This window comes from Periplaneta americana, chromosome 7 (genome assembly GCF_040183065.1).
Source record: "Periplaneta americana isolate PAMFEO1 chromosome 7, P.americana_PAMFEO1_priV1, whole genome shotgun sequence".
NCBI classification, from domain to species: domain Eukaryota; kingdom Metazoa; phylum Arthropoda; class Insecta; order Blattodea; family Blattidae; genus Periplaneta; species Periplaneta americana.
The window spans coordinates 86,812,842-86,828,248 of NC_091123.1; the positions used below are offsets into that span (position 1 = coordinate 86,812,842).

Sequence of the window (15,407 nt, forward strand, 5' to 3'; positions counted from 1 at the left end):
CTTCATATTAACCCATTATATAAGAGACTTTTTTTTTTCGATTTTTTTTTTGTGAAAACTCTCAGAGATTATCATTATATACCAAATAGCAATATAAAATATAAAAGAATTCGAAATAGTGTTATTTAGGCCCTTTTATTCTATGTTTGATATATCAAACGCTGGGCGTTGGTGTATAGCAATGTTATTTGGAACGTTCTATACAGAATTATGTGGGATGTGATAGGGTAAATAACTGTTTTGGGTTATGGGGATGTTTGGAAAGGTTTCAAGCATTTGTAAAGTGCTCTGGGATAAGTGGAACCCATAGTTTTCTATAGTGAAAGTGAAACCTAACGTATGACAGTGCCAGAGAATCAAATATGAAAATGAAATTTAGTGCATAGAAATTCCAATTTCCATTTTGAGTTCATTATTACTTAATAGTTTCACCAGCCTTTAATAGTTTTAATGTAACAGTTATAGGTTCCACTTTTCCAAGTTTCCACTTACCCCATTGTACCTTATGTAAAATAATTTACACTGAATTTTGCAAGAAACTAAATTATTATTATTATCATAAATCATAATGGAATAAATTGTAACATAAATAGTCAGAAATTGTGAACACTTATTTCAAATTATCCATAAATACAAAAGTAATCCACATGATACACTGTTAGCCTACTTGGTGTGGAATTTTAGAAAGCAGTCTTTTGGGTGCAAGGCAACTTTACATTTGATGCAGTTGTATTTTGCATTTTTCTTGCATAATCCGCAGCGCCTTTGATTGTCCTGAAATTGCACCAAATGATTTTTTCCATCATACCGCAATTCAGTTGGTATCAGTGATGGTTTCTTTGGCAAAACAGACGTCCTTGGGGAGCTCAACTTTGGAGTTGAAAGTGTTACCAATGTTATCTTCCTTATGAATTCCAACAAAGATACCCTGGAACATTTTTCCTGTACAGTAACCATATGTTTACTACCGCTCCATTCAAACAGAACCTGAAAAATGGCCACCACCATTTTTTTGACCTGATTCGAATTCGATACAAGCCTCGGTGTTGATCGAACAAATCAACACCCCCATATACTTATTGTAGTGTTTGATGATTGTCGGTTGAGTAACAGCAACAAGTTTCTTTTCACTTGCATTCCATCGTTGACAAGTTCCGTAAGCAAGTGTCACATTTTCATCTTGAACATTAATGCCCATAGTCACTTGATTGTTATCTTGCCATTTGATGAGCGTTACTTTCTTGTCTTTTGATTGAAGGGTGTGAGTTGCACCTCTTGACTGTTTTCCTAGGTCTTTTAACGGTGCATTTCCAGTCCTATCAGCTCGAATTGTTCCTATTACATTTAAGTTATGTTGTAACATTGTGTTGAGGAGTTCTAAAGAATTGAAATAATTGTCAATGAAGACAAAACTGTTAACAGGAATAAATCCAATACAAATACTTTGAACAACTGACAACTCCAATGATTCACCTTGAATCCTATCTTTTTTCCCTGTATAAGGACAAAATTTAAGAAGATACCCTTCAGGTGAGGCTAAACACCAGAACTTGAAGCCGAACCGTATTGGTTTGCCGCGAATGAATTGCTTCATTGAGTGACGGCCATAATACGGTTCCATAGCTTCATCCAGTGAATACTTCGAGCCAAGAGGTTGAGCAAATTCTTGAAATTTGTTGTTGACATAGTCAATGAGGGGCCTTACTTTGAATACCCTATCTGTTTGATCTATTTCAGAATTGTCACTGCAGTGAAGAAATCTATGAATTATGTCAAATCGATTTCTTGTCATTGCATTTGAAATCAGTAAGTTGTGTGTATCATCTCGTGTTTCCCAAAATAACCGCCGGTGTGGTACCTTCACATAACCGGAAACTAAAAGAATTGCAAAATATGTGTATTATGTGTATTATACAAATGTATAATGCATCCTTTCTGGGCTGCATATAATACAGTCTGCCGACATATCATTTCCATAATTTCTAAGTCGAACACCATTTTGAACAACTCATCGGGAGACTTATCAAAATTCAAATAAAAAATATAATCATTAGGGGAGGGTGGTAGAGAAATTAAATTAGTTTCATGAAGATTTCTTTCAATCCATTCAGTTGTATATTTAGCTTTCTTGGGTACAGATTTGTTTACTTTCTTCAGTATAGACTTATTTACATTTTCAGAATTTGAAGAAGGATAAACATTCAGATGAGATGAAGTAGTAGAGTTCGATGGTAATGCTCTATGAGACGCGACTGTTGTTAAATTTTATGATCGTTTCTCAACCCTAGGTTCATTCACGTTTGATTCAAAATTTATATCCTCTCTCTGTTTCAAATGGTCCCTCTGTCTAACTATCCTCATCTCACCTTCTTGACGTAAAATTCCTCTGCCCAGATTCATAAAAGTAGTTTTTTCATTGTCGTCGCTGCCACCATCATCCTGATCACCGTTGACGCCATCAGCAGGAGGGTTAAGTACCACCTCTATTTCGTTAGCAGCATGTATACTTGCACATATTTCAGGTTCATCTGCATCTAACACCTCATCTAGCTATTTTATCAATTGTTCTGTATCTTTCCTGTAAGATGGATAAAAGTTCACATAAACGCCCAGCGTTTGATATATCAAACATCAAAGTTTACGTAGTCCTCCAGCCCATATTATTCAAACTATTATGAAAAACTATAATAGAACTGAAAGGATACACATTTGCCAACACGTTAAAATAATTAATTAAAATCGAGCTTTCAAAACCAACTACTCATAAAATAAAAATCTAACTTACGTGTTATCCATCTTCCGAGCAGACTGGTACTGGAATTTCAACACTCGCAACAACTACCAAATTAAAACATTTAAGTTTTCCATTGTTTCCAATATAGAGGTTGATGATTTATAAGCCAACTGGTGTACCAACAATCACAATAATAACAGAACTCCAAATATACAACAATCAAACATCATAAGCTGCATCGTGTTTGATATATCAAACAGTGGGATATAATGGGTTTTAATGAGTCTGTGACTAGAATTAATAAAGATCTAGCATCTGTAGCTGAATGGTTGGACTCAGGCTAAATTCCAGTCAAATCACAAGACACGGTAATGGAACACCAATGAGCATTAAATCTGTGGCTGGGAGGAAAAAGGTCTCAAGTAAAAATTTTATACTTTTCAGGAGAGCAGTAGAAAGATTGAAATTGGCGTCAGTTATAGTTCCTTTAATTAAGAGGTTTTTTCCGGGATATTATTTGTTTATATTTCTTCTAAACTAGGTAATGTTGCTCATGTAACAATTTTCTTGATTATTTCCAAAAATAGCCGCGCTTAAGCCCTTTTAAGACTACAACTCAAACTGAGGAGAAGAGACTATTTAAACATAAGACCACAGTCTAGTATATACAGTCACGAAGCATAATACTTACTAAATATGCAAACATAAACAGTTGAAATATGCATCCATAGATAGTTGCTCACCACCAGGATCGCTACTATCGCCTCATCACAGACTCTTTCCCCAGCAGACCATAAAATGTATTGTACTTTCGATATCGTGTTTTTTTTTTTTTTTTTTGAAAAAATTAACACCTTCCACTATTTAAATATGAAATAGGCTACATATTTTCATAAAATATATATTATATTCTATAAACTCACCTTCCTGTATCTTTCGGAAGGATAACTCTAACCTATTTTTCTTACAATTTATAGTACTACAAACGTCTCCTTGTCCCATATTATTATTCAAATTATTGTATTTTAGTCATTTACAGTTATTACAAACGATAACGAACTTTTCACAAAAAATGCGAAATACGGCACAGTCAATGCTTTTTCGATCTAGACCAGGCCGTAATGTTTGTTCGGGTTTTCTATTTCAGTGCATGGAGCTCAGTGAAATATTATAACTTTATTGTTTATCATTGCTAAGCTTTATTTAGTGTAGGGGAGACCGGCCTTGGTTGTCACACATTTTACAAAAATATTATTTAAAAATATTCTAATAGGATATTTATTAATCTTTTTTACAGAACAGTTAATTCTATCCTTTGGCACCTCAAAATAAAATTATCAAAACACGAGATGAAACAGAACGTCTTTGTGATATCTTTGTCCCCTTTGCTGTAGAGACCTTCGGTCCTTGGAGTCATGACACTAAAGTTTCGGCATCTCAAATCGGCCAAATTTTGATCTCCATTACTGGTGATCGTCGTTGCACTACTTATTTGCGTCAACACTTCAGTATTGAAATTCAACGCGGAAATGCAATGAGCGTTTTGGGTACTCTTCCCGAGTTCAGCCCTTTGGACGAACTTTTCTCCTGTAAAATTTATTAAGTATTCCGTATGTAAATATTTGTATTTAGGGTCAAGTTTTATATACCGTATTGTTCAAATTGTTTCAAATTTTCAGGAAATCTCTAGCCATTGAAACTGTAGAGAATTTCGAATGTTGTGTTGTATTATGACTCACTATAATTTAATATGTATTAAGATATTATATTACATAGGCATACTTATATTTTAGAATAGTGAAATTTATAATTAGGGCCTAGACCTACAGATGATTCTGGTGAGGTAAGAGCATTATTTGAATTTTTAAGCATTAGGCCCTATACATACAGTATTAAAAATAAATTATATGATATAACATCACTTTATTATCATAATATAAGATATTCTCCAGAGAATCTACATCAAAGAAGGCATGTTTCACTGGCTTATGAGAGATGTATATAGTGATAAACACATGGTTTTAGTTTGCTTTAATAAATACTTCCAACAATCCATAATAATATACAGGTTCTAATGAAGGTGAATAAAATCAAGGTTGAAGTTAGGTTAATGTGTAGTTCATATTTTAAAATGCAATAACCATTTTATCTTAAGGTTATAACATGTCCAGAAAGAAAGTCTGAAGAACTTATAGGCCTACATCAAGAAAGAAAATGACTTACTTTCGTTACAGAGCAGCTTACAATAAGCAGTAGTTATTCATTCATTCATTTTATCCCATAGATCTTACATGAGCAATGAAGCTTTAATATGTGGAACAAGTCAAAATTTTACAATATTACAATTACAATTTTTACAAATTTTTATAGTTTTACGATTCAGTAATTTTCTACAAATTTTTACAATTTTGTGCAATTTTTTTACAATATTTTGGCGAGATGTAGTGAGATGAGGTGAGGTCCAAGGATTCGCCAAAATATTACCTGGCATATGTACAGACAATTGAAGGCTGAAGCAGAATAGGAAGATATCTGTCAAACCAAAGCGGCTCTAATGACAAGAATTGCAAATCTCTTGTAAGTAGGCCTACCTGTTTTATAGATAATATTTGACAGGATCAGTACAGATCTTATTCCATAAGGGTGCATCCATGATAGTGTATTTACACATACTTTAACATATGAAGACTTTTCTGCAACCTAATCTAATGCAACTTCATTATAGCCTAAACATGCAACTGAATTTTGAAAAATTTTAAGTTTACTTAGAAATACAAGTCCCAAATAAAGTAAAATCCCATCACTGACAAACTTTGGTTTGTATAAAAATATTCTTGTTAGAAATTACCGGTATATGTAAAAAAAAATACGTATTCAGTAATGCAGAAGGATGTATTATTACCGGTATTGTCCCAAGTACTTCACTGTAAGCTTATTACCATAATCTTTAAGGCTATAGGAATAATTAAAAAGGAGCATATTATATGTTTACTTGTTCCAGATATTGTTACACCACAGGCATGTGTGTATAAGAAGCATTAAATTGGACTCTCACTTTGAGAGGGGAACAGAGGTTAAGGGTGTTAGAGTGTAAGGTTCTTAGGAAAATATTTGGGACTAAGAGGGATGAAGTTACAAGAAAAAGGAGAAAGTTACACAACGCACAACTGCAAGCATTGTATTCTTCACCTGACATAATTAAATCCAGACGTTTGATGTGGACAGGGTATGTAGCACGAATGAGTGAGTCCATAATTGCATATGGAGTTAGTCGGAAGACCTTTGGAGAGGCCGAGACGTAGATGGGAGAATAATATTTTGAGGGAGGTGGAATATGATGCTAGGGACTGGATTAATATTGCTCAGGATAGGGACGAATGGCGGGCTTATGTGAGGACAGCAATAAACCTATGGGTTCCTTAAAAGCCATTTGTAAGTAATAAATATAATCTCCATACTTTTATTACAGCATTCGTAGAATGCAGTAGAAATAATTATTACCAAATCTGAAAAGAGGCATGCGCTGTCTACACCAGGGAGAAACAAGAAATATCCACAACCTGTAATGGGCATCAGATGATTTTTCCAAGGAAATCATTGCAAGATTTGTATATGATAGACTGAATTGAAGAAAATTATGGCAGTGACATTTTTTTATTAATTTTTATAAGTCAAAAGACTGTGTACTTTACATTTATAATTACTTCTTATTTATCACTACCGGTACTATTTTCATTTCTGTTCAGGAAAAAGAGTAACAGCCATGCTGGTGCTGGGCCGTGTAACAGGAAACTATGATACATACTCATTTGAAGGATCACGTTCGTCATTAAGGACAATTTTGAAGGAAATATGGTTTAAATTAAAAAAGAGGGCAATCTCAGAGAAAGTAAAAATATTAATTTTAAGAGAATATGTCCAAAGTCTATTGTTTTTCTGGGTGAAATCTGGATTTTTATGAATGGCAGGCTTTATTACAATATTTTAAGATAATAAAGGGAATGAATGTTATAACATTATTAATTCTATGTATATTTCATAGACTCTGCAACACATTCATGGAGCAAACCATATCATTGGTGGTAAGATTCAAGGAGTCATGCCTGCATCGACCTGCTGTGGGTGGAAGACTGGTCATTGTGCAAGCTGGAACCTGGTATGTAACTACAATACTATACCTATATAGTGTAGTAACTTTTATTATGTGTTCTCTCTAGAAACTAAATATCTTGCCTCTCTTATAAATGCAGATTTAACTTTTTGCATCCAATTTGAAGACTGGCCAAGATTACTATGGTGCCATGAATACATTCCAGAAGTGGGTGGAAAGGAGACGAGATCATTTAATGGTAAATATAATTTCTATAGAATCCGAGTATGAACTGTGATGTTAAGTTGCATTATTTATGTTAAAATGTGAACTTTGTAGACATGGCTGAGACAGAATGGAGTACCACTGCCAGACAATGCAAACAGGAATAAACGACACTTGAAAAGGTAATTCTCTAAATGTAAGTAATTCATAAGTAATTTTTTTTTTTGTCTAATGGTGGTTAATTGACTGTTTGCCATTCAGCCATATGAAGCGAGTTGTGTAGACCAATAATTATTTATCAACATAATCATTGCCCAAGGTGTGTCATAGGAGGCTGGTCTTCGAATACACCAACCTCTCCACCATCCAAGCCATGAGGGTTACCATTGTGCACGACATACAGCAGGACAGAGCCCACCACTAATTTAGGAAAAGTGAAAATATCTCTGATGATCAGACACTTCATATCAAAACCCACAATTGTTTTAACAAAATATGATATGCCTACAGATAGATTGCTATACATTCAAATACAAGGATGCTAGACGATCTCATCATTGATAATTTCCAAGTTGTGTTTTTTCTGTTGCATAGGACTTAACGACAGAGTTTCACTTCCAGGGATTAGCTATCGTGGTGTTCCAAGAAGCCAGTGAGGCTTATTTCGTTGGTCTCTTCGGATACACCAACCTCTGTGATATCCATGCCATGAGGGTTAACATTTTGCGCAACGACTTGCAGCTGGACGGCACATCAGAGGCCACCATTAATTCAGAGGAAAGTGAAAGTGTCTGATAATGAGATGTTTTGTATCAATACCATTATTTATTCATTCATTCATTCATTCATTCATTCATTCATTCATTCACAAAATATGATATAGTTAGATTTCTGTACCTTCAAAAGCAAAGAATTCTGTGAGGGTGGTATTTTTCTTCAAAACTTGCCAGATTCTTGAGATAGATTGCACTGAGAGTTTGGCTTATTTTCAAAGCCTGATGTCATATTTTTAGGTACCGGTACAATGTTATTTATGCAGTATTACTTTTCACTCTGTGTACAGTGTAATATACTTCTGATTCTAATTTTAATTCCCCCCCTTTTCTACTGATATTTACAAGATTAATTGTGCAGTCCAGTGTTGTCACCATAATGTCCACTATAATTCCACTAAAAAGTAATTCAGTTATTGTTAAATGGGGCTATGTGTAATTACTTTCTTATATAAAACATGCACAGATCCCCTTTTAACATTGATAATTTCTGTATTAAACCAAATTCTGTCTTCTTTTAGTCTCGAAGGATCCTATGATGCCACGAACATTATCAAGAGGTTGGTTGAGGAAGAGGACGTCTGGAAATTTGGTAATGTAATGACTAATTTCAGAATTATTGGCTGATGCAAATGCTGGAGCAAACATGATATCGTCGGTCGGCGATCAAAACCTCGTAACTCCATTTACAAGTAAAATCGGTTTTTTGCCATTACCTGGCAACAAATAACATTTCCCATGTTCTATTAAAGCATTGTGACTCCAAATCTTACAGAAGCCATCTACTGACCAATTACAAAGACCTCGTATCTCCTTAGCCTTTAATCTCAGACTCAAAACCTCGCATCTCCAGCAGACTGGAATCACGAGGTTTCCACTGCTCTTAATCTCAGACTAAAAGCTCGGAACTCCATTGGGTGGGATATTACGAGGTTTTAAATACCATGCTGATTGATCATTGGCAGACTGAAACTGACATACGAGGCATTGTGACTGATGCTACGTTAAAAATATTACACTGTCTCTAGTGATCAGTATGAGAATAATCTGCTGCAAAGTTCGGTGTTACAGAACTCAACAGTTCAGAAATAATACGCAAAATTTCGAAGTCATTTCAGATTAGTAGGCCTATTTTAAGGTGATGTAATAAAGGGAACTGAAATGGCGTTTTTATTTAGCCTAAAAGACGAATAAATAAGTACATAATTAAATAATAAATGAATGAGAGAATAAATAAATAATTAAATGCTTTAATTACATTCTTTTTATTTAGAACAAGATAAATATTAAACAACATTATTATGGTTCCGCTGCAAACTTCGGTGTTACAGAGCACAACACTTTAGAAATTAGTCTGCACTCTGTGGAGATATTGCAAAAATCCTGTTACAGACATCACAATATCTAATACCTCCGTTCAACTCAGTAATAATACCAAGGCTGATATGACTTACAGCAGTGAAGAGGAATCCACTGACAGTAGTTGTGATGAACACTATATGCCAAAAATAAGAGATTTTAGAATGAAGGTGAATCAGAAAACGCAAATGGAGAGAAGATAAATGGACGAAGTGAGTGACACTTGAAACTAATTGTTGCTGAATTGGTATACATTATTTTTTTATGATTTGTTGAAATGGTAATGAAACAATATTTTTTTTCATTTATTATTAGCGATAAAGTGGCAGAACTTAATATATAAGAAATCAGGATGCGACTAAAAAAGGTAATTAATGGAAACTGACAGTCAACAAGAAACAACGAATGAAAGAACTAGATTACATGGAGCTGGCGAAAGATGAGGCAAAAAATGGAGATATGAAGTAGAAAGAAGCATTCGTGTAATGCAAAAAGTAGATTTTGTAAAATACTTTCAGAAAATCAACAAAAGACAATTTTCGATAATTTCTGGACTAATCTGGGAGGAAAAAAGATGTTTGTAATAGAGCTTGTAGATTGTATTCCAGTTCAGCGTCGAAGGGGAACTTCAAAATAATCAAATAGATTTTATTCTATGCACAATTATTTTTCATTGACAGTAAAAGACAGAAAGTCTGAAAGATCATGTTTCTTAACACATTTTCCATAGGAGAATGTATCTGTAAGAAATGGGACCTAAGCTAACTCTAAATCTACCATCAAACCAAAGAAGCTGTTAATAGTAAAAAAAAAAAAGGTAATGACTTAAGAATGAATATTTCTCAACTTTTTCTGAGCTGCCAAAATTGGAGTTCTATCATTGCCAAACTACTTCCAGAAAAATATATTTTGAATCAAATTGTCAGAGTAAAACTGCCCTCTACAAAGAACATGAGCCATTCTATACAGAAACAAAAAAAATCACAGACCTCAATAAATATATTTATGTATGTGTTTGAGAAACAAAATTTAAGTATATTTTCACCTAAAAAACACTGTCATTTGTGCTGCTCTCGTGATGCAGGAAATGTTGATGATGAAAAATATTAATATCATATTCCTAGGAAATATGAAGCAAGAAAGTCTAAGGAAGCAGACAAAAAAAGACACTAAAAAAGTACTGACTATTGACTTGCAGGCTGTACTTCTGTGCTTATCTCTGCATGACTCAGCTCTGTACCATTAAGACGAAACTGAAACTGCATAACTTTACACTGTTTGATTCACAATGAAAAGATATATTTTGTTATCGATGGCATGAGGCTGAAGATAGACTAAATTCTAATTAATTTACCAGTATAATAGTGAGTTTTATTTACAAAAAAGTACCTGAAGATGAAGTAATTTTGTATAGTGATGAATGTACTTAACAAAACAGAAATAGTATATTGGCAAATGATTTAATCGCCTTAACCATGAGAATTGTTCAGGAGTTTCTTGAGATAGGTTACAATCAAATGAAGTGTGATTCTGTTCATTCTAAAATAGAAAGAAAATTAAGCAACTGGTAAATTTACACACCTGCGTGTATGTTGAAGCATGCAAAACTGCCAGACAAAAAATTAGCCATACATCATGTAATATCTTCACCATGACTTCTTCAAAGTATATAGCAAAGTTTCGAGGCACTTCTCCATTGGACTTATTTCAAAATCAGGAGACCTAACTGTCGCCGACAATTCGGGAATAATTATTGAATACAAATTGAATTTGAATTGTGCATGGGGCATTATTTCTAAAATGATGTCAAAGAACAGAGAAAATGTGTATGTACCACAGCTTTATACAAATCCTCACCTACTTGCAGTAAATAAATAAAATTATCCCTCATGATTTCAATGTATTCTATGACTTCTGCAAAATCTCAGAAGACACTTTCTTCCAGTTTAGTGGAAATTTTGTACAAATCCCAATACAACGAATAACAGAAATATTTATAAAATTGGGAAATTAAAAATTAAAGTTGTCCTTACATCGTTTATGTTAAATTTTTTTAACAGTTTGTATAATGGTTATCTGTAAAGTTTGTATTCATTTTTTTTATCGTTGTTAAATTTGTCATAAAATATACAAACATGCCTGTATTCCACTTAAAGTGTGGTCACTTCCTAATTTGGCATCCATGTAGTTGTGAGCAACTATTGAGATTACTTAAAAGAACATAAAGTATACGAAAGAAGTGTGTTCATTTAGTAAAAACCACGTAAATCCAAAGTCCTAACCAGTAACAAAAGCTTGTAACTCCACCACACACAAATGTATATAATTTACAGTATATACTGCTATCGTAAATTTAATGTATCACATTTCGGTTGCTAAATTCAAAACCACATCGATTTTGCTTTAAAAACACAGTCACAGTAACATTATTTCTTTCTCCTGTAAAATTTTCAATTTTGGAGTTACGAGGTTTTGATCGCCAGCCGACGATATGTCTGTCCAAAACCATAGTTATTTTCTTTTTATATCACTTTGCGTTTTTCAGAAAAATAAAATAAATGTGCTGTTACACAGAAAATAATACAGTTGATTATTCATTGTGTATTTTTGTTGTTGCCTAACTGTGATTTATGTTAAACTAGCTAAAAGCATCCGGCATTTCCCGGGTTTTCCTTTCTGCTTCTATTTTTAATTAAACTGGTTTTTAAATTTTCAGAAATCTCGGAAACCTAACTATAGAAACCAAAACGAATTGTCTTTACTAAGCCATAAAGATGAATCTTTACTTAACATCACTTACATGACTTAATAAACTTCTTAGCCAAATGCCTGCCAGGGTTAACTCAATTTAAAACAGTTGTAAATCAGGCACCGAAAAGAAAACATTTCATCATGTGCCTGACGTTAAACTGTTGTTTTAAATTTATATATTTATTTTGTTTTTTTTTTATTTATTCATTCATCCATTAATTTATTTATTTATTTATTTATTTATTTATTTATTTATTTATTTATTTATTTATTTATTTATTTATTTATTTATTTATTTATTTATGTATTTATTTATTTATTCTGGTGTAGTTAAGGCCAATAGGCCTTCTCTTCCGCACCTCCAGAAATACAAATAAAGTAATAGAAAAATTCAAACTATAAACAAAGTAAAACCCAACGAAAAGAAAATAGAATTCCTTCTCCTCTTTCTGATCAGTTTCAGCATCAAATCAATATATACATATATAATTGAATTTATATTGGAAGATTTTTTACCTCTTGACCGCTGTACACCCACTTATATCATATCCAGTTTTTTAAATATAATTTGAAACTATATCTCATAAATTCAGAACATATTATATTAATTGTAATTTTATATACAGAATACAGATGCAATATAAACTCGTAATAAGTCATTCTTCCACATAAAGACAGGGGCGTATTTTGCGGACTACCGGGGCTACCGGCGGTAGCCCAAGGAAATTACAAAAGAAAAAGTTTATAATATAACATAATGTAATAATTTTGTATTATTAGTTTTACCATAGTAATTAAAATTAAAGTAATTGTTAGATTTATATGCGCTCTCTGCTCTCGAAAAGAAACAAGTTGTCAAGGCAGCATCGCTGGAGAAACCGCTTGCTACGTGAGGTAGCCTTCGCACAACTGCCCGTCCCCCGCTCCCTACTGTTCCCATCGTGCAGTGTAGCCGTGTGAGTTGCCGCTCTCGTGATCGGTTTCTTCGCAGGCACGAAGCAACAATACGCTTAGTACGCTAGCTCTGAATGTGATTGTGTTCTTGCAGTGCATTGCTTTAAATTTGTGATTTGTTCGAGTGTCTAAGAGTTATATTAATTGTGAATTATTAAGTTTTTAATTTCCCAATTAAGTGATATTGTGAAAAATATGGGAGAACAAGTTTCTGGAGAGGTTTGTGTTGAAAATACTGTGTAATAAAAGGTTTATTAAAAGTGCCTTTTAACCGTCGTACATAACAACGAGAAAGTTGAAATTGTGAAAATGGAAAGACCAACTCCTGAGTTAAATTTGTCCATGGACGTAAAAGAAAAAAAGCGTGAGTACACACGCCATTTCACTTCAACATCATATGGTAAGTGGAATTGGTTGTGTGGTACTTCTAAACTGTCTAAACTATTTTGCTGGCCATGTTTGTTATTTAGCCGCGAAACTAATGTGTGGTCAAAAGAGGGGTTTTCTAATATGAACTCCCTTCGAACGGCAGTCCTAGAATACGACAAATCAAAAGCTCATATTTGTAGTAGCATGAACTTTGCAAACTTTGGAAAGACAAGAATTGATTTACAGCTAGATAAGCAAAAAGCTCTCACATCAACCAATACAATGCTCTTGTGAAAAAAAAAAATCGGGAGATTTTACTGCGTCTTATTAACGCAGTCTGCTTTCTAGGAAAACAAGAATTGGCTTTTCAGGGTCATAACGAGAGTGTGAAATCAGACAATATAGGAAATTATATTGAATATTTAAGTTCCTTAAGTGAATTTGACCATTTACTGGCCAACAGTATTTCGTGGTACTTCTCCCGCAATTCAGAATGACTTAATATTTGCTATAAGTGGGGTTATGATAAAGAAAATAAAACCTTTTGTGGCCATTGTTGTTGATGAAACAAGTTACTGCTCTAATCAGAGTCAATTGTCCACTGTTTTAAGATACGTCGACAGTACTGCCAATGTTCAAGAACGGTTTATAGTATTCACAAATGTCAGTTCGGACAAAACTGCTGCTGCTTTGTTTCAGCATGTGGAAGGTGTTACAGCAGAATACAATGTCGGCAATAAGTTAATTGCACAGACATACGATGGTGCTTCAGTTATGGCGGGAAATATTAATGGCTTGAAAACAAAAGTTCAAGAAAAGTATCCTCAAGCACTATTTGTCCATTGTTACAGCCATGTTCTCAATTTAGTTTTGCAACAAACTACTTCATCCATTCCAGAATGCCGCATTTTTTTCAAAACACTGTCGGGTTTAGCTGCATTTTTCTCATCATCTCCTAAAAGATCAGAAAACTCAAGGAATTTATGAACAAGAAACTCCCAAAAGTAGCACCAACTAGATTGAATTTTACATCTCAGCTTGTAAATACAGTAAAGGAATACAGAGAAAAACGGACTGCTTTCTTTAAAAATATCATTTGTAATGACTCTGAAGAAAACTGGGATGATGCTGTAATTGTGCAGGCTCAAGGATATTAGAATTTTTTCACACAGTTTCAGAATATATTTCTTCTTGAAGTCTATGCTAGAGTGTTCGCACATACAGATGTGCTCTACAATATTCTTCAGACAAAAAGTCTAGACATAGCATACTACTTGCAATACTTGCAAGAGGTATCAAAGTTAAAAAAATACTATATCCGAGTTCAGACGTAGTGGGTTTCCGTCCATATGGAGTAATATGGAAAATGAAAATTCTTCAGCCAATACAATGGAACCACCATTAAAGCGAAGAAAAGGAGATGATGAATTGAAATACAGGCAGCTGTACTACAGCATACTAGATCGTATGCACATGGAAATTACTGACAGATTTTCTGATTATGGAAAGCTTCAGTTCACACATCTTCTAGATTCTCAAAAATTTTCTGCTTATAGAGAAAACTTCCCGAATGAGGCACTAAACAAATTATTTCAGTCCTATAACAGTCACTTTGATCAAATACGTTTGAAAAATGAATTAAGTGTAATATATTCAGCAGAAGTCTTTGATTTTTCGAACAAACCTATCCATGAAATATTATCTGCCATATATGAAAACCAGCTGAACCAAGTTATTCCTGAAGTCCTTAAATTGGCAACATTAATTGTGACAATACCAGCTACGTCAGCATCGGTAGAAAGAACATTTTCTGCGTTGAAGAGAATAAAATCCTACTGTAGATCAACTCATACACAAGAACGTTTATCCGGCTTGGCATTGATGTCCATTGAAAAGTCATTTCTACAGAAACTTTGCAAGTGGCCCAACTGTAATTTCAAGGACGAAGTCATCAACGTATTTTCGTCCCAATCAAGACGTCTGGAATTCACATAAATATGTAAGGAATTTTATTATAGGGATTTTAAAATATATTTTGTGTAATAATAGGGTCAGTGGTAGCCCAAACCCTTTAACCAGTATACGCCACTGCATAAAGACTAATATTCTGAGAAACGTATAGGCCTACCAATATTTTAGAAATTAAGAGATT

General features: G+C 33.7%; 1 long non-coding RNA gene across 3 annotated transcripts in view; it reads left to right on the forward strand.

Moving 5' to 3' along the window:
- Positions 1 to 15,407, forward strand: part of LOC138703259 (uncharacterized) — a 97,560-nt gene that overhangs the window by 13,165 nt on the left and 68,988 nt on the right. For 2 of the 3 annotated variants that reach the window (XR_011333016.1, XR_011333018.1), the window contains exons 2-5: positions 6,777 to 6,890; positions 6,985 to 7,083; positions 7,164 to 7,231; positions 7,644 to 8,414. This is a non-coding gene — a long non-coding RNA (uncharacterized lncRNA). The remainder of the gene's footprint in view (positions 1 to 6,776; positions 6,891 to 6,984; positions 7,084 to 7,163; positions 7,232 to 7,643; positions 8,415 to 15,407) is intronic. The other variant, XR_011333017.1, reaches the window with a different exon arrangement.